Source organism: Macaca fascicularis, chromosome 6, assembly GCF_037993035.2.
Source record: "Macaca fascicularis isolate 582-1 chromosome 6, T2T-MFA8v1.1".
Classification (NCBI taxonomy): Eukaryota; Metazoa; Chordata; class Mammalia; order Primates; family Cercopithecidae; genus Macaca; species Macaca fascicularis.
Genome location: NC_088380.1, coordinates 150443612 through 150469874, shown reverse-complemented (window position 1 = coordinate 150469874; position 26263 = coordinate 150443612).

Below are 26263 nucleotides of genomic sequence, written 5' to 3'. Positions count from 1 at the left end.
AACTATTTTAACAGCCTTCCCATTGGTCTTCCTGGTCACCTCCTCTCTGGATCCATTCTATATGTTATTGTTACAGAACAATACTGATCATATTCAGGTACTTAGTCCCTTAATGATGCCCCATCTCCCGCCTGGGAACACTACAGCCCTCAGCCTAACATTCAAGGTCCTGTGGGATATGACCACAATCCAACTCTCAGCCCTGTTTGCCATTGCTCTTCTACTTTTTTTCATTTGCCTCAATGCCCTCACTTGATGAAGGGATTAATAATGCTACCCAGATGTCTACTTCTTTAAGGATAACCTATAAGTAGGGGATCATTTGCTTTTTTTGACTACACTACATATTCTTCCTGCCTCCACATATGTTCTTTCTCCTGTAGGTAGGAAACCCCCATTTCTCTCTACATACATGTTTTCTAAATTTAAATGCTTATAAAATCTTAGCTCTCAGATATAGCACCTCCTCTGTCTTGCTTCCCCAGCAATAACTGTAGAGGTTCTTTACCTGTGATCCCATGTGATGTTCATCTTTATGGAACAGGTATGACTAGTACATTGAGCAGACAAGAACACTGTGAATTCACTCGAAGGAGAAAATGGCTCCATGTGATTTTTCTGTTCATTTGGTAACTGACTGACAGAAACTGGAGAATTCTACAGGATCAGCAAGCATATGCCAAGTTCACAGTCCATTTTTAGAGGGGAAATATAAGCAGAGGTTCAGAGCTTAAACTGAGGAGTCACACAGACCTGAGTCAAACCTGGCTCCCCTACTTAGTACCTGTGTGATCTCGAGCAAGTTTTTTATGCACTTTGAGCCTCTATTCCCTCATAGAAGAATGGGGATTGAAATTGCTTGGTTTTCACAACAAGATAATGGTACGGTTGATGAAAAAATGCCAACAAAAACACTGAAAGGACATAAACTTTCTTTATGGAAATGGAAACATAAATTACGGACACATTATACAAAATGGAATACAAGGCAAGAGGCTCCCGATTGAGGGTATTGGCTTCTCAGGTCTTCATGTCCCCATGAGGTCATGGAAATTGCCAAGGAATCGCCCAACTCCCACTGTCACCATGAGAAAATTCTGCAAAGTATAAAGCTTGCTTCTGCTGTTCTCTTGAGCATTTTTATACCTTCCCACTTGAGTTTTCTGCCCTGATTATGTATGCCTGCCCACCAGACACAAATCACGGGTGTACAACAATCCTAGTACATTCGTAAGTGTTTATTATATTAGTGCCTGATCTGCCTGAGCTTTTGGCCATTTTCTCTTGGACATTCCTGAAGTCCAATACTGTTCTAATATTGCCTACCTCATTTGGTAGAGGAAAGAATTAAGCAAGAAAGTGCTTAGCCCAATGCTGGGCACATGGTAAGTACATATATATATATACACACACACACACACACAAAATATGTACACATATACAGTATATATATTTATATATGTGTATATATATAATTGTGAGTATATATAATATAAGATATATGTATTTGAGACTCCATCTCAAAATATATGTGTACATATATAATATATATAATTATATATACACATATATGTAATATATAATTGTGTATATATAATATACATATATATATATATATTTTTTGAGATAGAGTCTCGCTCTGTCACCCAGGCTAGAGTGCAGCAGCATGATCTCTGCTCACTGCAACCTCCGCCTCCCAGGTTCAAGCAGTTCTTTTTTTTTTTTTTTTTTTTGAGACGGAGTCTCGCTCTGTCGCCCAGGCTGGAGTGCAGTGGCACAATCTCGGCTCGCTGCAAGCTCCGCTTCTCGGGTTCACGCCATTCTCCTGCCTCAGCCTCCTGAGTAGCTGGGACTACAGGCACCCGCCACCGTGCCCGGCTAATTTTTTGTATTTTTAATAGAGACGGGGTTTCACTGTGGTCTCGATCTCCTGACCTTGTGATCCGCCCGCCTCGGCCTCCCAGAGTGCTGGGATTACAGGCGTGAGCCACCGCGCCCGGCGGTTCAAGCAATTCTTGTGCCTCAGCCTCCTGAGTAGCTGGGACTACAGGCGTGCGCCACCACCCTGGGCTAATTTTTTGTAATTTTAGTACAGACGGGGTTTCACCATATTGGCCAGGTTGGTCTCAAATTCCTGACCTCGTGATCCACCCGCCTCTGCACCCCAAAGTGCTGAGATTACAGGCATGAGCCATTTTGCCCACCCAACAATTATATTTTTAATGTAGAAAATATTACTCAAGAGGAATATGGAATCAGTGCTGACCTCACTTTCATTTGTAATAAACATTTTCTTTGTTAAAGTAGAACCAACAAGGGTGGAGAAAGGCAATAAAAGGCAGACAGAGCTGGGCACAGTGGCTCCTGCCTATAATCCCAGCACTTTGGGAGGCTCGGGTGGGAGGATCACCTGAGGCCAAGAGTTTGATACTAGTCTAGGCAACATGAGAATCTGGCTCTACCAAAAATTTTAAAGATTAACTGGGTGTGGTGCATGCCTTTAGTCCTACCTACTCAAAAGGTTGAGGTGGGAGGATCACATGAGCCCAGGAGTTTGAGGCTGCAGTGAGCTATGATCACACCACTGCACTCTAACCTGGGCAACAGAGTGAGACTCTGTCTCAAAAAAGAGAAAGAAAAGAAAAAAGCAGATAGGATAAAAGCAGTCATTTGAAATCTCTGGCTATTCTATCTGACTATTGGAGAACTCATTTTTATTGTACCGAATTCTAAACAAGCAGCATATAGTATTGAGTACCAACCTTGTATTCGGTGTCCCACCAGATTATCTGAAGGAACACAAATATACAGCATGTTGCTTCCTCCATGTTGACCTGAGCTCTTATCGTTGGAATGCTTCAGAGTTCAGCTTTAGTTCTGTTTTCTCTCTTCCTCATCCATGCACACACATTTGCTAATCTCATCCAGTCTCATGGTTTTAAATATCAATTATTTAAAATTATGTCAATGACTCCAAAATTACTTACATCTCCATCTAGACCTCTCTCCTAAACCCCAGATTCGTATGTCCACTTGCCTACTACACATATTTACTATGGGATCTCAAATCTGAGATGGATTTTGATCCTAAAAGACCGCAAATGTTCTCCCTTCCCTCCAACCCCAACATCTACAGCAAAAATCCATTTCACTAGCAGCCTCCCACTCAGTTAACAGTATCTACATCTTTCCAATTACTAGGACCAAAAACCTTGGAGCTGTCTTCAATTCTCCTCCTTTTTCCGGATTCCCAAACTAGTTTGTCATCGAACCTGCTAGATTTACTTTCAAAATTTGTCCAGAAGCCACCCACTTTTCATTAAGTCCACCGTTACGACTAACGTCTGAGCAATCATCAACTGGATGACTGGGTTTCTACAATAGTCTCTTAACTGTTCTTTCAGGTTTTAGCCTTATTCTCACTTCATCGTCTATTCTCAGTTCATCTGAGTGATGCTCTGAGAACATGAATCAGACTATGTCACCCCTCTACTCAAAACCTTGATGACTTCCCCTTCAAATTAAAAGCCAAAATCTTTACAATGACCTACAGGGACCTATATGATCTGGCCCCATTACATCTCTAAATCATCTATAACTTTTTCAATTCTTGCTCATGCTGAGGCACTACACCACTCCTGGTCCTCTTTAATATTTTTCAAAAACATTGGCATACTCCCAACTTAGGGTCTTTATACAGCCCTTTACCTCCAACCAGAATGCTCTATCCCAAGATGTCCACTGGGTGGCTACTCTCTCACCACCTTTAAATTTAAATTTTTTCTGCAATGTCACCTTCTTACTGAGACTCACCCTGATGACCTGGTAATATTAAAATTAGGACTCCGCATAGTTAGTCTACTTATAGAGTTGTATTTAAAGAGACAGATATCCTGCAAATAAATGAAAGTAATTCAATCTTCACTCAGTATCTTCAGCTGAAAAAAAAAGAACCATGGAAACACATTCTTAAACATCAGCAATACTTTTTAAGAATTCCCTTTTCCTATCATCTCAGTTTCTATTGCTCTCACAAGCATGATGACTGTTCCAGTCTCTCTCTCTCCACCCCATTCTATCCTCTCTCCTCCTCCCAAAAAATTAATTCCACTCTCATGTACACTCAACCATTTCCACTCCCACTTCAGTCTATCTCTGCTCCTTATTACATAAATAAGTTTAGCCTCTCTGGATTACATACTTTTCCTTTTTGTTCTGCCAATTACTTGGTGTCTGACCCTCCAAAAAAAATTCCTGGTCCTAGCTCAGCAAATAAGAATCTTTACTTTTGGATAAGGAATATTACAAACATCTATAATTTATAAATCTTTCTTGTAGCCTTGTTGGCTGAACAGCAATGATATAATCAGAAAAATGTCCGTGGATTAAATAGTATCTGAGTTAGACTTTGAAAGCTGAGAAAAATCTCTATAGGTCAAAAGTAAGGCATCCACGCACGTAAAGAAAAAAATGTACACTTAAAATGTGAAGGGATAGAATAGGTTTCCCAACTAGGTCAGCATGATAAATTTGAAGAACAAGAACTATCAGACTGGACAAATGAGATAGAACTAAATGATCTGATTGTTAAAAGCTGGGAAAAAGCTTCCAATAAGGAAGCAAGAAGGTATTTGAGTCACGCTTCTTCTGTTTATTATCACGAAATGATGATGGTGGAGCAGTGATCATTTACTGAGTGTTTTATGTACCTCAAACCTGTTCCTTCTTTAGCCTTCTTGATTTTGGTAATTGGCAGCCCCATCTTTCACACTGCTTATGCCAAAAGCCTCAAAGTCATTCCTAACTCTTCTATTTCTCTCATAATCTTTATCAAATTCATCAGAAAATCTTGTCTTCTTTGTTTTCAAAATATATCTAGAATCCAGTCATTCCTCACACCTCCTCATCTGTCACCTGATTCAAGCTGCCATCGTCTCTCCTCTGGATTATTTCCATGGCTTTCCAAATGGACTTCCTTTGCCCTCCCTTGCTCCTCTTCAATTTATTATCAGCTTAGACAAATATGCTTTAGATTTAAAGTATACGCTGAATCATTCATTTCCCTGCTCAAAACCTTCCAATGGTTTCCCATCAAAATCACATAAAAGCCTAAACACCATGCCTGAGCTCTCTCTCTCCTGCGTCTCTCTCACTCTCCCCTTGCTCTACTCCAACATACTAGACTCCTTATAATTCCTTGAGTATGTGGTGCATGCTTCTATCTCAGGGCCTTTGTACAAACTATTTTCTCAGCCGGAAAAGTTATTTGTTCAACACACAGCTCAATCTCTGAATTTCTATAGGCCTCTGATCAAATGCACCTCCTCACAGAGGTCTTCTTTGACCATGCTATGTAAAGTAGCAATGTTTTGTATGCTCCTTGCCCCCCACCCCACTTACCCTGCTTTATTTTTCTCTATGGAACTTCTAACCATTCGCTCAATTACATATTTACTTGCTATGCTAGATTTTTCACTCCTCCAGATCTACTCTCCACTCTTCTTCATTCACTCTGTGTTCTGGGAAGCTCACTGGTATAGACTACATCCCACGGGCATTCTAGCCCTCTGGATTCCAGTTGGGTTCAGCTAATGGTGGACACTGGCAGGAGACCAGAGCATGGGATATTTATGAGGTTAGAGTACCCCTCCTCTGCCTTCCTGCTGTGCTGCTCTTGGATAGTGGTCATTTCTCTTATGGCTACAACTCTTACAGAACAGGGCCTTCCCATAGCTATAGATCTCTCTAACTGAGTTCAGGAGACTGTTCTCTCCCCCTAACCCTTGAGGTCTAGAGTGGTAACAGTTCTCTGCTGTTGCTAGCCACAAAGTATTTCACCACACCCTTTTGGGTTCCTATAATCCCATAGCACATTTATAATTAGTTCCTTGATTAAACTGTCTTCAATCAAGTACCCTGCTTGACTGAGCCATCTATTTCCTGGATAGACTTCGATTTGTTTATTTTTTATTTTTTGGCTCTACACACACACACACACACACACACACACACATGCAAAATGTAGGCAAGGCCGACTGCTGCCTCACAAGCAGTGAACACTAACAGGGTGATGGGCACAATGTTGGCTAAGGAGAAATGTATGTTTAAAGTTGTGAGGGTACTTACAATAAAAAGTGATAGTATTATTCCTTCTAGGCATAGTAAGGAGGATATTAGGTGTGAATGGTAGGTTAGTATGCCTAAGAGTGAAATAGTAAATGCTAGTGCAATGTTTATGTAGATGGAGGGCATTTGGTGATATGATTATCATAATCTAATGAGTCCAAATCATTTGTTTTATTTAAACTACTTACCAATTCAGTTCAGTCTATTTTTGGCTCTACACACACACACACACACATTTTGCGTGTGTGTGTGTGTGTGTGTGTACAGCCCACAAAATTCCCTACCCTACCCATCCCTCAAGGGTAGGGATTTGTGATTACAATACCTGTTACGTAGTAGACAATTGGTAAATTTGCTGATGAATGGATAATGAATGAGCAAGGCACTCTCTCTTTCTTATTCTTACAAGAACTTCATGAGCTAGGAATTATTGCCTCCATTTTGCAGATGAGGATATTGAGATTCAAAGAGTAGTAACTTACTTGCCCAAGATCATGTAGCTAGTATAAAATAACACTGATTGGAATCACCACGCTGCATTTTCCCAGATGCATTATCTTTTCACTACATCATGCAAGACCTTTCATATTGCCATTATGTGAAAGATTAATTTTATTATCCTTGTTCCATGATATTAGATTATGTCACACAGTTTGTGAATTCCTTACCTGCCTTAATTGGCACTGCAATTAAGAAATATCTATACAAATAGGCCTTAGCTTTTAGCAAAAAGTAGAAGGCTTCATGACCCATCAACCAGTAAAAAAAAAAAAAAAAAAAAAAATTTAAATCCAGAGCATATATTAAACCCAAACTGCACATAAATGTTTTTGTTGATAAGGCTGTCTATTAAGCATACTGCTAGAACAGCTTCCACAAAGTTCCGTTAAGTCTCCAATCAGAGGAGAAATGAGTCTGGGCCAGAGGAATGGCTGATTTGGAGCTAGCTGACAGGAAGTGCTCCAACCCCAGAGGAGTTTGCTGATGTAAAACAGAGAAGAATTCAGTTCCCACAGCTGAAAGAAAAGGCTCTAGCCTTATTTTATGCCAGACTAGCTGACTCCGGGGACCATGATCTGTGTTTCTCTGAAAATCAAACATTCTACTTTCTAATTTCTCTAAACCTTCAAAAACTTTTCTCCTCCTCTTCTCTTTTATCTTCCTCCTCTATAACAGCTGAGCCTTTGACAGTATCAGGGGTTGGAAAGAATAGGTGCTAATAGGTTAATATGTATTGAAAGAAGTCGATGAAATAAATTTAAAAAAAAAAACAAGCAAAAGAGGCAACACATATGCATAAAATTTCCAAGTGAAGATAAGAAAAAAGATTCTTGAGATAAGGGGATCTTTTTTTTTTTTAAATGGAGTCTCGCTCTATTGCCCAGGCTGGAGTGCAGAATGTGACGTGATCTTGGCTAACTGCAACCTCCACCTCCCAGGTTCAAGCGATTCTCCTGCCTCAGCCTCCCAAGTAGCTGGGACTACAGGCACCCACCACCACGTCCGGCTAATTTTTGTATTTTTAGTAGGGATGAGGTTTCACCATGTTGGCCAGGCTGGTCTCAAACTCCTGACCGCAAATGATTCACCCACATTGACCTCCCAAAGTGCTGGGATTACAGGCGTGAGCTACTGTGACCAGCTAGGGATCATATTTTTAAGGTTCAGATTCTTCTTTCAGAACTTAAGGGTTTTAAATCCATTGGAAAGTGACTTGTCTTTTCTCAAATGTCCCATGGGAAATGGAGGAGTCATCATCTCAGCATCTTCTCCACTATAAAAATAGCAGACTAGATTGGCAGCTGCCAATCAGTCAATAAATACTGATCGAGTGTCTGTCATGCCCCAGGCAGCACACAGGGTGAGAATGACACAGTAGTGAGCTAGGCATTCAGGGAATCTGCCCTTATTACATCCTACCTGGGAAAACAGGTGAGACAAGTTAGTTACTTCTGAATAGGCAAAGAGCTATGAGGGAGAAGTAAGAGTGTTATTAGAGTTTATTAGAGGGAAAACTCATTTAGTAAGTAGGGTCAGAAAATATCCCTGAGCAGGAAGAGTCTGGAAGAATGAGTGGAGGTGAAGACCTGTGCCCCATACCTATTGTGTGTATAATTATAAACGCAGAGCTAGTATAGGACCTGTGAGACACTAAGAGTTTTGATAATCATCGTTACGTAACAATCCATCCCAAATGTTAGTAGCCTAAAATTATCACAATTTACTATTTTTCATAATTCTTCAGGCTATTTGGAGTCTGCTGAAGATTATTCAGCTCCACATGCCATTGACAGGCTATAGTCCACCAGAGGCTCAAATAAGCAGGAACATCTAGGATGGCTCATTCAGATGTCTGGTCTCTTGGCAGGGATGGCTGGAAGGCACGAGCTCAGTAGGGATGGCTGGGACAGGTGGGCCTCTTTCTTCCCATGCAATTCCAGAGGCTTTCCCCTTCATTTGGCCTCTCTATGTGGTTTCTCCAGCAGGGAAACCAAACATTCTACATGACACCTAAGGTCTCTCTGAAGTGCAAAAGTGAAAGCTGCTATGCTTTTGTAAGACTTAGGCAGAACTCTGAAGTTGAGTCATTATTGCTGCCTCTTATTGGTTAAATTGAGTCCAAGGGCCAGCCTGCAAGATGACTACACAAGGGCATGGCTATCATGAGGTGTAGTTCCTTGCGGGGTCATCTTTAGAGACTAGCCATCTCTCTAGGTGCTCATTAAAAGTAAAAGGAAGGGGGAATAAGTAAGAATCAGCACTCAAAGATGGGGGAGAGGCATAAGTAGTATAAGCGCATCTTTGATGAGTGGGAGGCAGGTATAAACAAGGCTCGTTGAAAGAACATGGAGGCTGAGCACAGTGGCTTACACCTGTAATCCCAGCACTTTAGGAGGCCAAGAAGGGCAGATCACCTGAGGTCAGGAGTTCAAGACAAACCTGGCCAACATGGTGAAACCCCATCTCTACTAAAAATACAAAAATTAGCTGGGTATGGTGGCTCATGCTTGTAGTCCCAGCTATTCGAGAGGCTGAGGCATGAGAATCACTTGAACCCAGAGGTAGAGGTTGCAGTGAGCGGAAAGCATGCACTCCAGCCTGAGCAACAGCGTGAGTATCTGCTTCAGAAAAAAAAAAGAATGAAAATGGGGAGGAGGCTCAATTCAACTGGCACATACAGAGAAAAGAGTTATGGAAGATGAGACCAGAAAGGCAAGCTGGTAAGCTGGGACAGGCTGAACCTAGTGCCTGACTCTGCCTGAGCTTTGGTTACATAAGCCAATTAATTCACTTTTCCCCCTTACTTATTTGGGCTAGTTTTCTATCTTTGAATCAAGAGGCCTGACTAATGGTGAGGAGGCAGCAAATCATACTGCCCAAGAGAGGATGGTCCCTGACCTCATCATTGAATGCAAAGCCATTTGGAAACAATGTGTTCTGTACAAATGGTGAGCATTATGATTATCCTGATATGCGGGCTCCACACTCACCCTGAGTAGGATAGAACCTGCCCCTGACATCAAAAAGAGAAAGCTCTGTGGGTGGATGTTCCTACTGGCTTCAGAAAGTCCTTTCCATATGCATAATTAACATCGACAGCCAACCATTGCTCAGTACTGCTGCAGTAATAGATCAAGCACTTCAAAGACTCTTCTCAGATGCCCATGATGTAAATTTGTGGGTGTCAGTGTTCACTAGCCACAGTTTCAGCTTTTTGAATCCTACACCAACAATGCCTTGAAAATTCCTTTGTTCTAAGTTAATTGTGTAGATGCAATAAGATAATTCATGCAAAATGTTTCACACAGAAGCTGGTCAGAATCTAATAAAGTCCTGGTAAGCATTACTTTCTATTTTTGCTATTATTATTGTCTGATCTTATTTCTGAATTTTCAAGTGCTTCCTTCGGTGATACGGTAAAAGAAAGAAGAATATAGTCATGCCTTTTGGCTCCCCAAAGATCCAAAAAGGTAGGGAAAACTAAATCAAACGGAAAGAGAGCTTCTATCAGCCCCCCAAGCTAAACCCCAGAGGTAGGACATAACCCCATCTTCTTAGGCATAAAGTCCTTGAGGGCCCCAGAACAAAGGTATGTATATGCTATTTCTTCCCGACTACTGTGTTAAATCTTCACGTCCTCTGCAGGGCTCTGGGAAAGGTGACCAGAATCTTTAATGAGGGCAGCAAGGACTGCTCAGGTGGCCTGAATCCTTCTCATCTCCTACTTTGTGTTCCATGGATGCACTATGCTGCCTCCTGCTATGTGGCCTTTGCACCTGCCATCCTGGCCACATGGAGTAACTTCCCTTCTACCACGTTAACAACTCACCTCAAGCTTCACTTCCCTAGCAAAGCCTTCCTTGAACCCAAGTCCAGGGTTGTTTATGTTCCTGTACAGTATCATGTCACACTGGTCCTTTGCTTCAGAGGCTGGCATCACAATTTGTTAATATGTGTTTGTCAGTGTGATTCTTAAATAATGGACTCCCTCACTTGACTGTAAACCTTATGTGCACACAATCCAAGGAAGTTTAGTCATTTCTTTTCCTTCCTTTTAGGGACCTAATACAGAGCCTAACACATAGTATATGCTAAATAAATACTGGATAATTGGATGGATAGAGAGAACAAGGGATGATATCTATTGAGATTAGAGACTGGACTCAGCAGTTTATTTAATCAAAACAGGTTGTCTCAGAGGAATTACTTTGCTGCTTGATTCCTTTCCATGGGTAGAAGTATAAACAATGTAAGACTCTAGAACATTTCAGTTGCTCAGAAAAATATTTTAAAATAAGGCCCAAAGTATTTCCTTATGTCCACAACTTAGTTTTGAGGGGCCCAACTAACACAATGTACTGGTGACAATTCCTGAGAGAGCTCTGTGTGGGCCACACATTAAAATGCTTCATTAAACCATCAAAAGTCAGTTGACCTTTTAGCAGGAAATTTTGTACAAGAAGTAGAGACTTTGTGATCCCAAAGTCACAAATTAAAGAGAAATGATGTGTTCAGAGAACACAATTCTGACATTCAATAATACCAGTTAATGTGAATTTTGTTCTAATGCCCTCATGATGATGTGATAAATACATCTTGCAGGAGATGCTTAATTCTGTTTCTCAAAAAGTAGTCTGTGGCTTTATTTCAACAAAGTTCACAACTATTTATTTAGTTCATTACAGGCACTGTAATAGGAACATGAGATACATCAATGAACCATACAGACAAGACCCCTGCCCTCATAGAGCTCACATTCTAGTGGAGAGAGATAAACAATAAAGGATAGACGTTATAAATAAGAAAACAATTTTTTTTTGAAATAGAGCAAGAAAAGGAGAGTAAGAATGCCAAGGGTATGGGGGTGAGGGCTGCAATTTTCAATGTCAATTGGGGTAGGCTTTATTGAGAAGGTAGTGCTCGAATATAGGAAATGACAGAGGTGCAGATATCTCCAGGACGAGCATTCAAGGGAGAAGGAACAGTCCTAAGGCAGAAACAATGTGGCCTAGGCAGAAGTAATGTGGGAGTAGGAGGAGATGAGGTTGGGAGGTAATGACAAAGTGGGTGCATATTATTTAGGGATTGCAGTCTTGTAAGAGGAATGAGGAGCTAATGGTGGGTTTTGAGTAAAGATTGAGAGATGTGATGTGTTTTAAAGGATGACTCTGGTTTCTGAGTTGAGAATAGACTATGAAGGGCAAAGTGGAAGCAGATAGACCAGTGAGGAGGCTATTGCAGTAATCCAGGAATCCCACTGATGATGATTCAGCTAGAGTAAGATATGGATAATTAAAAATGGTTGAATTCTCAGGATAGTTTGGAAATACTATCAGTGCAATTTGGTGATGGATTAAATACAGGATGTGAGAGAGGTCAGAAAAAGAAAGAGTGTCAAAGATAACTCCATGGTTTTGCCCTGAAACACTGGAATTGAGATGCCTTCAATTGAAATGGAGAAGTCTGTGAGCAGGGAAGATTTGGGAGGGAGGGATGGGAACATTAGTAGTTTGGGTTTGGAATAGGTCAAGCTTGTGGTGTCTATTAAACCTCCAAATGCAGATGTAAATTAGACAGCCTGGAATTCAAGAGAGATGTTTGGTAAGAGTTTAAATTTGGATATGTTTGTTACAAAAATGGCACTTAAAGCCATGATATTGGAAGAAATGAGAAAAATAATGGGTATAGAGAAAGAAAAGAACCAAGGTTTTGCATCAGAAATTCATGTGGATAACGAGTCAACATGGCCAACTAGATGCAGCCAGGAAGAGCTTCTTCTACCAAGAGAGACTAGACCATCAAGTAAACCAACACACTCTGAACAGATCTTCAGAAAGAGGGCATTGAGAATGAACAGAGGCAATGGGCCTAGTCCCAGCCACCCAGGGTTAGAGCACGTAGCCCAGGAGTGCTGAGCTGAGCCTTAGCCCCCTCAAAGCAACCATAAAGGAAATCAGTCAACTAAATCCAACTTATACCACAGTCAAACATCAAAGGGCAGCAAAGAATATTAAAGCAGAAAGCCCCATTCAAAAGACAGAAACTTCAAAGATTAAAGGAACATCAGCCCACACAAATGAGAAACAGTGCAAGAACTCTGGCAATGAAAAGCCAGAGTGTCTTCTTATCTCCAAGTAAACACACTAGCTCCCTAGCAATTGTTCTTAACTAGAATGAAATTCTTAACTAGACACAGAATTTGGAATATGGATGGCAAGGAAGCTCACTGACATACAGAAGAAGGTTGAAACCTAACCCAAGAACACAGTAAAATGGTCCAAGAGTATAAATATGACAGAACCATTTTATGAAAATCACACTAAACTTTTAGAAATAGAAAAATTCACTACAGGAATTTCAGAATGCAATTGGAAGCATTAGTAACAGAATATACGAAGCTGAGGAAAGAATCTCAGCATTCAAAGATCACTCCTTCCAATCAACACAGGCACACAAAAATAAAGGGAAAAAATTTAAAAAATGAACAAAACCTTCAAGAAATATGAGATAATGTAAAGAGACCAAATTTATGACTTGTTAGCATTCCTGAAAGACATGGAAAGAGTAAATAACTTGGAAAACATATTTGAGGATATTTTCCATAAAAATTTTCCCAACTTAGAGAGGTTGACATGAAAATTCAGGAAATTCAGAGAACCCCAGTGAGATGCTATAAAAGATGACCATCCCCAAGACATATAGTTATCAGATTCTCCAAAGTCATTGTGAAAGAAAGAATCTGAAAAACAGGTTGAGAGAGGGGGTAGGTCAGATACACAGGGAAATCCATCAGGCTAATGGTGGACCTTTCAAAAGAAACTTTGCAAGACATAGGAGACTGACAGCCTATATTCAGCATCCTTAAAGAAAAAAACTTCCAACTGAGAATTTCATATACAGCCAAACTAAGCTTCATAAGAGGAGAACTAAAATCCTTTTCAGACAAACAAATGCTAAGGGAATTTGTTCCTACTAGACATGTGCTAGAGGTCCTCAACAGAGTACAAAACATGGACGCAAAAACACCCTTAAGTACATAGTCCACTGACACTATAATGCGACTATACCATCAAGTCGACATAACAACCAGCTAAAAACACAATGACAGGGTCAAATCCTCAAATATAAATATTAACTTTGAATGTTAATGGGCTAAATGCTCCACTTAAAGACACAGAGTGGTAAGTTGGATAAAGAATCAAGACCCAACTGCATGCTGTCTTCAAGAGACCCATCTCATATGCAATGACACCCATAGACTCAAAGTAGAGGGATGGAGAAAGACCAATCAAGCAAACAGAAAACAAAAAAGAGAAGAGATTGCTATTCTTATTTCAGAAAGAAAAATACTTTAAACCAACAATGATCAAAATGGATAAAGAAGGGCATTATAATGATAAGGGGTTCAATTCAACAAGAAGACTAAAGTATACTAAATACATATGCATCTAACACTGGAGCACCCAGATTCATAAAACAAGTTCTTAAAGACTTAGGAAGAGGCTTAAATAATCACAGAGTAATAGTTGGAGACTTCAACACTCCACTGACATTGTTAGATAGATCATTGAGACAGAAAACTAATGAAGACATTCGGGACCTAAACTTGACTCTTGATCAAATAGACCTAGCGGACATCTACAGAATACTCCACCCAACAACAGTAGAATACACATTCTTCTCATCTGCACAAGACACATACTCTAGGATTGACTACATGCTTGGCCATAAAGCAATTCTCAACAAATTCCAAAAAACCAAAATCATACCAAGCACAGTCTCATACCACAGCATATTAAACATAGATATCAATACCAGGAAGGTCTCTCAAACCCATATAACTACAGGGAAATTACACAACCTTCTCCTGAATGACTTTTGAGTAAAAAAAATAAAATTAAGGCAGAAATCAAAAAATTCTTTGAAACTAGTAAAAACAAAAATATAACATACCAGAATCTCTAGGACCCTGCTAAAGCATGGCTAAAAGAATAGTTTATAGCACTAAACGCCTACATCAAGAAGTTAGAAATATCTCAGATTAGCAACCTAATATCACAGCTAGAAAAACCAGAAAAAGAAGAGCAAACCAACCCCAGAGCTAGCAAAAGAAAAGAAATAAGCAAAATCAGAGCTCAACTGAATGAAATTGAAATGCAAAAATCCATGCAAAAGATTAACAAAGCCAAAATTGATTTCTTGAAAGAATAAAAGAGATCTATACACCACTAACTAGATTAATAAAGAAAAAAAAGAAGATCCAAATAAACACAATCAGAAATGACAAAGGTGACATTACCACTGACCCCAGAGAAACACAAAAACCCTCAGAGACTATTATGAACACCTTTATGCACATAAACTAGAAAACCTAGAAGAAATGAGTAAATTCTTGGAAACATACAACCTCCAAAGATTGAACAAAAAGAAAATGAATACCTGAACAGATCAATAATGAGTTCCACAGCTGCATCAGAAAAAGCCCTAGACCAGACAGATGAATAGTCAAATTCTAACAGACATATAAATAAGAACTGATACCAATCCTACTGTAATTACTTTTAAAAATAAGGAGGAGGAAAAACTCCTCTCTAACTCATTCTTTGGAGTCAGCATCATTTTGCTACCAAATCTGGCAGAGAAATACTGAAAAAATAAAACTTTAGGCCAATATCACTGATGAACATAGATGCAAAAACCCTCAACAAAATACTAGCAACTTGAATCCAATAGCACACCAAAAAATGAATCTGCCATGAACAAATATTATTTATTATGTGAATGCAAGATTGATTAAACATACACAAATCAATAAAGGTGATTTATCATCACATAAGTAGGACTAAAAACAAAAACTTCATGATCATCTCAATAGACAGACAAAAGGCTTTTGATAAAATTAAATATTCATTCATGTTATAAAACCCTTCAAAGGAACTTACTTTAAAATAATAAGAGCCATCTATGACAAACTCACAGCAAACATCATACTGAATGGCAAAAACTGGAAGTATCCCCCTTGAGAATCAGAAAAAGACAAGGATGCCCACTGTCACCACTCCTCTTCAACATAGTATTGGGAGTCCTAGCCAGAGTAATCAGGCAAGAGAAAGAAATAAAAGACATCTAAATAGGGAGAGAGGAAATCAAACTATCTTTCTTCACAGACAATATGACTCTATACCTACAAAACCCCATAGTCTCTGTCCAAAGGCTCCTAGAATTGATAAGCAACTTCAATAAAGTCTCAAAATACAAAATCAATATAGAAAAATTAGCATTTCTATATACCAATAATATCCAAGCTATGAGCCAAATCAAGAACACAATCTCATTCACGATAGCCACAAAAAAGAATATAATGCCTAGGAATACAGGTAATCAGGAAGGTGAAAGGTCTCTACAGTTAGAATTATGAAACCTTGCTGAAAGCAATTGGAGATAGCACAAACAAATGAAAAAATATTCCATGCTTATGGATAGGAAGAATCAACATTGTTTAAATGTTCATACTGCCCAAAGCAATTTACAGATTCAATGTTATTCCTATCAAACTACAAATACCATTTTTCATAGAATTGGAAAAAAACTATTCTAAAATTTGTATGGAACCAAAAGAGAACCTAAATAACCAAAGTAATCCTAAGCAAAAAGAGCAAAACCAGAAGCATCACACTTCCCAATTTCAAACTATAGTCCAAGGCTACAGGAACCAAAACAGCATAGTACTGGTAGAAAAATAGACACATAGACCAAAGGAACAGGTAAGAGAACCCAAAAGTAAAGCTGCACCCATACAACCATCTGATATTTGACAAAATCTACAATACAAGTATGTGGAAAGGACCTCCTATTGAATAAATGGTGCTGGGATAACTGGCTAGCCTTATGCAGAAGATTGAAACTGGACCCCTTCATTTCACCATATATAAAACTCAACTGAAGATGGATCAAAGACTTAAATGTAAGATCTAAAACTATAAACACCCACAAGAAAACCTAGGACATATCATTCTGGACATAGGCCTTGGCAAAGATTTTATGACAACATCTCCAAAAGCAATTGTAGCAAAGACAAAAATTGACAACGGAACTTAGTAAACTAAAGAGCTTCTGGATAGTGAAAGAAACTGTCAACAGAATAAACAGTCAACCTACAGAATGGGAGAAAATATCTGCAAACTATGTATCCAACAAAGGTCTAATATCCAGAATCTATAAGGAACTTAAATCAACAAGCAAAAAACAAACAATGCTGTTTTGCTATCAAAAAGTATGTCTTATTCATTCTTTCCATTTTTGGTACCCATTAACCATTCCCACTTCCCTCTAATAAAAAATATGTAAAAGACATGAACAGACACTTCTGAAAGGAAGACATACACATGGTCAACAAGCATATGAAAAAATGTTCAACATCACTAATCATTAGAGAAATGCAAATCCAAATCACAATGAGATGCCATCTTACACCTGTCAAAATAGCTATCACTAAAAAGTCAGAAAATAACATATGTTGTATCAGAAAGATAATCCACCATGATCAAGTAGGTTTCATAACAGGGATGCAGAGATGGTTTAACATATGCAAGTCAATATATGTGATACACCACATAAACAGAATTAAAAACAAAAATCACCTGATCATCTCAATAGACACAGAAAAAGCATTTGACAGAATCCAACATCCTTTCATGATTAAAACTCAGCAAAATTGGCATACAAGAGATATACCTCAGTGTAATAAAAGCCATCTATGACAAACCCTCAGCCAACCTAACACTGAACAGGGAAAAGTTGAAAGCATTTCCTCTGAGAACTGGAAAAGACAAGAATGCCCACTCTCACCACTTCTGTTCAACATAGCATGGAAGTCCTGGCCAGAGTTATCAGACAAGAGAAGGAAATAAAGGGCATCCAAATTGGTAAAGAGGAAGTCAAATTGTCACTGTTTGCAGATGTTATGATTGTATACCTAGAAAACCCTAAGGACTCCTCCAAAAAACTCCTAGAACTGATAAAAGAATTCAGCAAAGTTTCTGGATACAAAATTAATGTACACAAATCAGTGGCTCTCCTATACACCAACAACTACCAAGCTGAGAATCAAATCAAGAACTCAACCCCTTTTACAATAGCTGCAAAAAACTAAACTACTTAGGAATACACATAAACAAGGACGTGAAAGACCTCTACAAGGAAAACTACAAAACACCTCTGAAAGAAATCATAGATGATGTAAACAAATGGAAACACATCCCATGCTCATGGATGGGTAGAATCAATATTGTGAAAATGACCATACTGCCAAAAGCAATCTACAAATTCAATGCAATTCCCATCAAAATACCACCATCATTCTTTACAGAACTAGAAAAAAACAATCCCGAAATTCATATGGAACCTAAAAAGAGCCCACATAGCCAAAGCAAGACTAAGCAAAGGGAATAAATCAGGAGGCATCACATTACCTGATTTCAAACTATACTATAAGGCCATAGGTACCAAAACAGTATAGTACTGGTATAAAAATAGGTACATAGACCAATGGAACAGAACAGAGAACCAGAAATAAACCCAAATACTTACAACCAACTGATCTTCGACAAAGCAAACAAGAACATAAAGTGGGGAAAGGACACCCTATTCAACAAATGGTTCTGGAATAATTGGCAAGCCACATGTAAGAGAATGAAACTGGATCCTCATCTCTCACCTTATACAAAAATCAATTCAAGATGGATTAAGGACTTAAATCTAAGACCTGAAACTATAAAAATTCTTAAAGATAACATCAGAAAAACCCTTCTAGACATTGGTTTAGACAAGGATTTCATGAGCAAGAATCCAAAAGCAAATGCAATAAAAACAAAGATAAATAGGTGGGACTTAATCAAATTAAAGAGCTTTTGCATGGCAAAATGAACAGTCAGCAGAGTAAACAGACAACCACAGAGTGGGAGAAAGTCTTCACAATATATACATCTAACAAAGGACTAATATTCAGAATCTACAATGAACTCAAACAAATCAACAAGAAAAAAAATCCCATCCAAAAGTGGGCTAAGGCATGAATTGACAGTTCTCGAAAGAAGATATACAAAAGGCCAACAAACATATGAAAAAAACCTCAACATCACTAATGATCAGGGACATGCAAATTAAAACCACAATGCAATACCACATTACTCCTGCAAGAATGGCCATAATCAAAGAATCAAAAAATAATAGATGTTGGTATGGATGCAGTGAACAGGGAACACATCTACACTGCTGATGGGAATATAAACTGGTAAAACCACTATAGAAAACCGTATGGAGATTCCTTAAAGAACTAAAGGTTGAACTGTCATTTGATCCAGCAATCCTGCTACCGGGTGTCTACCCAGAGGAAAATATGTCATTATATGAAAAGGATACTTGCACACCCATGTTTATAGCAGCACAACTTGCAACTGCAAAAATGTGGAACCAACACAAATTCCCGTCAATCAACAAGTGGATAAAAAAACTGTGAGAGATATATATCATGGAATATATGATGGAATACTATTCAGCCATAAAAAGGAATGAATTAATAGCATTTGCAGCCACCTGGATGAGAGTGGAGACTATTATTCTGAGTGAAGTAACTCATTAATGGAAAACCAAACATCCTCTGTTCTCACTCATAAGTGGGAGCTAAGCTATGAAGATGCAAATGCACAACAATGACACAATGGACTTTGGGGACTCAAGGGGAAAAGGGTGGGAAGGGAGTCAGGGATAAAAAGACTACAAACTGGGTATAGTGTTTACTGCTCAGGTGATGGGTGCACCAAAATCTCACAAATCACCACTAAAGAACTTATGTAACCAAACACCACTTGTTCCCCAATAACCCGTGGAAGTAAAAATCTTCAAAAAAAATTTTTTTAAAGAAAAATCTTTCACAATTTACTCCACCTGGAGAATTAACTGCTCACCCTCACCCAGGTTAGAGGTAGATTTCATATAGTCATAGCAATAAAAATTTGCTCAAAAAGTAAAAAAAAAAATAAAAAGAAAAGAAAAGAATATATGTTGGTGAGGTTGCAGAGAAAAGGGAATGTTTATTATACTATTGTGGCAAGGTAAATTAATTCAGCCACTGTAGAAAGCACTTTGGAAATTTCTCAAAAAACTTAAAACAGAATTACCATTCAACCCCACATTTCATTACTGGGTATATATCAAAAGGAATATAAATTGTTCTACCAAGAACCAAGAAGTAACATACACACATATATTTATCATGGCATGATTTACAATAATAAAGACATGGAATCAATCTAGATGCCCATCAGTGGTGGACTGGATAAAGAAAATGTGGTACATATACACAAAGGAATACTACACAGCCATAAAACAAATGAAAATAATGTCCTTTGCAGCCACATGGATGCAGCTGGAGGGTATTAGGCTAAGCAAATTAATGCAGGAAGAAAAAACCAAATTGCATATGTTCTTGCTTATAAGTGGGAGTTAAACATTGAGTACACATGAACACAAAGATCAGAATAATAGACACTGGGGCCTACTTGAGAGTGTATGGTGAGAGAAGGGTGAGGGTTGAAAAAAACACCTTTGGGTACTGTGCTCACTACCTGGGTGATGAAATCATTTGTACACCATACCCCAGTGATATGCAATTTGCCATGTCACAAACGTACACACTTACTTCCAAACCTAAAACAAAAGTTGGAAAATAAAAGAATTTGAAATTCATGCATATTAGTTTCCTGTTGCTGGTGTAATGAATTACCATACATTTAGCATCTTAAAACAGCACAAAACTATAATTGTACAGTTCTAGAGCTCAGAAATCCTAAATGGATCTCACTGGGCTAAAGTCAAAATATGAGCAGGCCCGTGTTGCTTTCTGGAGGCTCTAAGAGAGTCTCATTTTCTTGTCTTTTCCAGTGCCTAGTGGCTGCTCACATACCTCACATACCTTGGCTTGTGGCCCCTTCCATCTTCAAAGAAGGCAATGACCAACCAAGTCTTCTCACCTCATATCACTCAGACACTGACTCATTAGCTTCTCTCTTCTACATCAGTGACCCTGTGATTACATCAGGCCTATCCACATAAGCCAGTAAAATCTCTGCATTTGACAAGCCTTAATTTAATCACATATACAAAGTTCCTTTTGCCGTGTAAAGTAACATATTCACAAATTTCAGGGATTAGGATGTGGATGTGGCTGTCTTTTTTTTTTTTTTTTTTCTTCGAGGCGAGGATGGAAGAAGACAGTATTCCACCTATGACAGTATAGGAGCCTATTAATAATGCAGAATCCTGGGTTCACTCTTGACCCTCAACCTACTGAATCAGCCTCTGGTGAATGGTTCCCAGGAAGCTCTCTAGGTAATTCCTATGTACTCCACCGGCTTGGTGTTGAACACAGGCAGTGATAAAAGGAGCTGAGTGAGAATCTGGGCCTACTTCACCAAGACTCTGGTCCCTGTGGACAGGGTGACACTATATGTATCAAAAACCCTCTCAAGGTCACCATTCCTGGTCATCCATGTTACATAGCAGTATGGGCCGTTCTCAGCCAAGGAACCAGACTACAGTTTGGAACCTTCATGGTCAGCAGGACCTGGCTGGAATATGGCAGTGTGCTTGCTGACTCCTTTTTTTCATGCAACCCAAAAGCAGAAGTTTTGGAGAACCCTTTTATCAAGGTTAACTCACAAAGGAACTAGTTGAGGTGATTAACAGAAGTGACATTCTGCTGCAGGTACTTCCTTTAGGGGCAAAGATATTAGGACCTGGGTATTTCTCTTCATAAACATTAGAGAAGTTCCCAAGCCATGTGACGTGATTTTAAAACTACACTAAAATAAAATAAAATGAAAATGAAACTTTTCACACCCAGCATAGGTGTGAATGATGAGTAACTTTAACACAGGAATGCTTAAATCTCTAAACTTCTGGATTTTTTTCCTCAAGTTGACTTCAAGGACATTTTTAAGTTTGGAAGCTTCAAACTAAGATTTTTTTTTTTTTTAACAGGAATTCAAATTTTAGCATTTGTTTCCTAAATGTTTGTTATAAATGAAATAGGAAAATGCATTTCCTCATAAAAAGCTTGATTCAGAAACAGAGAACAAAACATTAATATTTACCTTCTGACATGGTTTGGCTCTATGTCCCCACCCAAATCTCACCTTGAATTGTAATAATCCCCGTGTGTCAAAAGCGGGGCCAAATGGAGATAATTGAATCATGGGGGACAGTTTCCCCGCTACTGTTCCCGTGATAGTGAGTGAGTTCTCTCATGAGACCTGATGGTTTTATAAGGGGTTTCTCATTTTGCTTGGCATTCATTCTTTCTTGCCTGCCACCATGTAAGAAGTGCCTTTGCTCCTCCTTTGCCTTCTGCCATGATTGTGAGTCCTCCCCAGCCACGTGGAACTGTGAGTCCGTGAAACCTCTTTTTTCTTTATAATTACCCTGTCTTGGGTATGTCTTTATTAGGAGCATGAGAACAAACTAATACGCCTTCATCTCCATCACAAAGGTAACAGATTATTAGAGGTTTGGAGAACATTCTTCCTTCTTCCTTTATATTCCTGCCCATATATATATATATGCATACACACAAATTTATTTTTTATATAGCTTAAGTCATACTTTCTTTTTCATGAAATAATGTCTTGGATGTCTATTCATGTCAGCATAAAGAATTTTACTTTATTCTTCTAAACGAAGGTGTGCTTCTCCAGTTTGGATAAAACAATATGTATTGAACCTTTTCATACTGATGGACAATTAGGATCATCTTCGTTTTTACTAGATGTGTGACCATAGGTAAGTTACTTAACTCCCCTGGGCCTTTGCTTTCCCACAGTAAAACAGGAATGGTAAATTTTACTTACCTCACCGGTTTGAGTATGTTGTAAGTAGGTAGAAAATGTAAAACACTTAGAGCACATAGTAAGAAATTAATGTTGACTATTTTTAATGTTACAAAGACTAAGCAAGCATCTCTACGTATTTATTTTTGGTAGATACATTATTTTTCCAGGGTAGATTTGTGGAAGTGAAAAAAGCTTATCATAGTGATTATGCCTTTGAAATGATCACTGGCACCACCAAATTGCCTTTCAAAAATTTTTCTCCAGTTGATACTTCTATCAGCATTCTATGAGAGAACTCATGTCCCAATGTCTTTACTGAGAAGGACATTAGTCGTTTGGGGCTCCTCAAACATTTTGAACACCTTTTCTATGTTTTAATAATTTTATACATTAGAATCCCTCTTTACCAAAGTAGAATTCAAAAAACTACATTTCCCACGTACTTCTGCAGCTAGGAAAGCACCAGTTAGAGTCATTCACTGAAAATAATCAAAAAAGAATTCCATGAGGGAGTGGCTAGGCACAAGTCATGGTTTCTGCAGGCACTGGGGGTGGCAGAGGCAGTATGTTCCCAGATGGCAGCAGTCCCTTGCCAGGGCAGGTCTGAAGCATTGCTCTGCGAGGTATTCTGGAATACTTAACTTACAGCCTGTTTCTCCAACTATCCTAATTTTCTGACGATCAAATAATTTTTAACAAACCTCATTTCTGCTTTAATTAACTAAAGCAGATGTTATCTGCAACTAAGAACTCTGATAGATTCACAAAAACCTCAGCAAACCGTATCTTTCAAATTTTTGCCAATCTTGTAGGCAGTTAATTTTGTTATTACTCAGATATAAGCAATGACTTTTCACATCCTTTAGAGGAAGCTGTACCTAGATGTAGTACTATCAGAAGCATTATTTTACACAGGGACAAAATGGTAAATCTACAATGTCTCCACCCATTTTTATGTCATTCCTTTACTAGTATTGTTATCATCAAAACATTCTGAATAATGCATTTAGAGCTAAGGTGATTACTTCAAATCGCCTAGGTTTCATAATTTTCATTTTTATTATATTAAAAAGTGTATATGCAAACCTTCCTTCTATCTCTGATACAAGGGATTTGCCCCCATCCTTAGAGTTTTCAGGGAAATATTTTTTTCAAAAATAATTTGTAAGGAATTCTTACTCTTCTCTGTTTTTTGTATCAAATACAAATTTATAATAAATACATTGGTATGGAATTGTATGAGTAAATGTTGAAGAACATGATTTGATATTCTTCCTTCTTTGTTACCTGAAAAAGTCTTTCTACCAATACAATAGATATTTACAAAGTGTGCAACGAGTTGAAATATGTTGGTATGCAAATTAGGAAGTACCATTCATTATTCTGTGTGGGCAGAAACCTGCCAATTCTTTTAAAAAAAAAATTTGTAGTAGGATACATAGTAGGTGTATACATTTATGGGGTACATGAGATATTTTGGTACAGGCATACAATGCATAATAATCACATCATGGAACATTAGCTATTTACTCCTCAAGCATTTATCCTTTGGGTTACAATCAATCAATTATATTCTTTTAGCTACTTTAAAATATACAATTTTTATTGTACATTTTATTATTTCCCCCCTTTTGTTCTGTCAAATACTAGGTCTTATTCATTCTTTCTATTTTTATTTTGTTTTACTCATTAACCATCCCCATTTCACCCCACTCCCCCACAGCCATCCCTTCTCACCTTCACACTACCCATCCCAGCCTCTGGTAACCATCCTTCTACTCTCTATGTCCATGACTACAATTGTCTTAATTTTTAGATCCCACAAATAAGTGAGAACACGTGATGTTTGTCTTTCTGTTTCTGGCTAATTTAGCTTAACATAATGAACTCCAGTTCCATCCATGCTGTGCAAATGACAGAATCGCATTCTTTTTTTTATGGCCAAATAGTACTCCATTGTGTACATGTACCACATTTTCTTTATCCATCCTTCTGTTGATGGACACTTAGGTTACTTTCAAATCTTGGCTACTGTGAACAGGGCTGCAACAAACATGGGAGTGCAGATACCTCTTTGATATACTGATTTCCTTTCTTTGGGATATATACCCAGCAGTAGCATTGCTGGATTGTATGGTAGCTCTATTTCAGTGTTTTAAGGAATCTCCAATCTGTTCTCCATAGTGGTTGTACTATTAATAATATACATTCCCACCAACAGTGCATAAGGGTTCCCTTTTCTCCACATCCTCACCAGCATTTATTATTGCCTATCTTTTGAATAAAAGCCATTTTAGCTGGGGTGAGATGATATCTCATCGTAGTTTTGATTTGCAGTTCTCTGATGATTAATGATGTTGAGCATATTTTCATATGCCCATTTGTCATTCATGTGTCTTCTTTTGAGAAATATCTATTCAGATCTTCTGCCCATTTTTAATCAGATTATTACATTTTTTCCCTTATATATATATATATGTGAGCTCCTTATGTATTCTGGGTCTTAATCCCTTGTCAGATGGGTAGTTTGCAAATATTTTCTCCCATTTCGTGGGTTGTCTCTGCACTTTGTTAGTTGTTTTCTTTGCTTTGTTAGTCTGGCTAAAGATTTGTCAATTTTGTTTGCCGTTTCAAAAAACCCATCTTTTTGTTTTATTGATCTTTTATATTGCTTTCTTTACTTCAAATTCATTGATATTTATATTTCTTTTCTTCCACTAAATTTGGGTTTGCCTTGCTCTTGCTTTTCTAATCCTTTAAGATGCATCATTTGACTATTTATTTGAGGTTTTCCCTTTTTTTTTTTTGTTTTAGGCACTTACTTGCTATACAGTTCACTCTTAGTACTGCTTTCTCTGTATCTCAAAAGTTTTGATATGTTGTGTTTCCATTATCATTCGTTTCAATAAATTTTTTAGTTTTCTTCTTAATTTCTTCATTGACCCACTGGTCATTCAGAAGCATATTGTTTAATTTCCATGTGTTTATATAGTTTCCAAAATTCCTCTTGTTATTGATTTCTAGTTTTATTCTGTGTGTTCAGAGAAAATGCTTGATATCATTTCAATGTTTTGAATGTTTTAACACTTGTCTTTTTTTGTGACCTAAAATATGGTCTATCCTTGAGAATGACCCATATGCTGAATAGAAGAATGTATGTTCTGTAGCCATTGATGAAATGTTCTGTAAATATCTATTAGGTCCCTTTAGTCTATAGTACAGATTAAGTCAAATGTTTCTTTGTTAATTGTTTTGTCTGGGGGATCTGTCCAAAGCTGAAAGTGGGCCGGGCGCGGTGGCTCAAGCCTGTAATCCCAGCACTTTGGGAGGCCAAGAAGGGCGGATCACGAGGTCAGGAGATCGAGACCATCCTGGTTAACACGGTGAAACCCCGTCTCTACTAAAAAAATACAAAAAAAATTAGCCGGGCGCGGTGGTGGGCACCTGTAGTCCCAGCTACTCGGGAGGCTGAGGCAGGAGAATGGCGTGAACCCGGGAGGCGGAGCTTGCAGTGAGCTGAGATTCGGCCACTGCACTCCAGCCCGGGTGACAGAGCGAGACTCTGTCTCAAAAAAAAAAAAAAAAAAAAAAAAAAAAAAAAAAAAAAAAAAAAAAAAAAACAAAGCTGAAAGTGGGGTGTTGAAGTTTACAGCTCTTAACTATATTGGGACCTATCTTTTTCTTTAGCTGTAATAACATTTGCTTTAAATATCTGGGTGCTCCAATGTTGGGTGCATATATTTTTACAA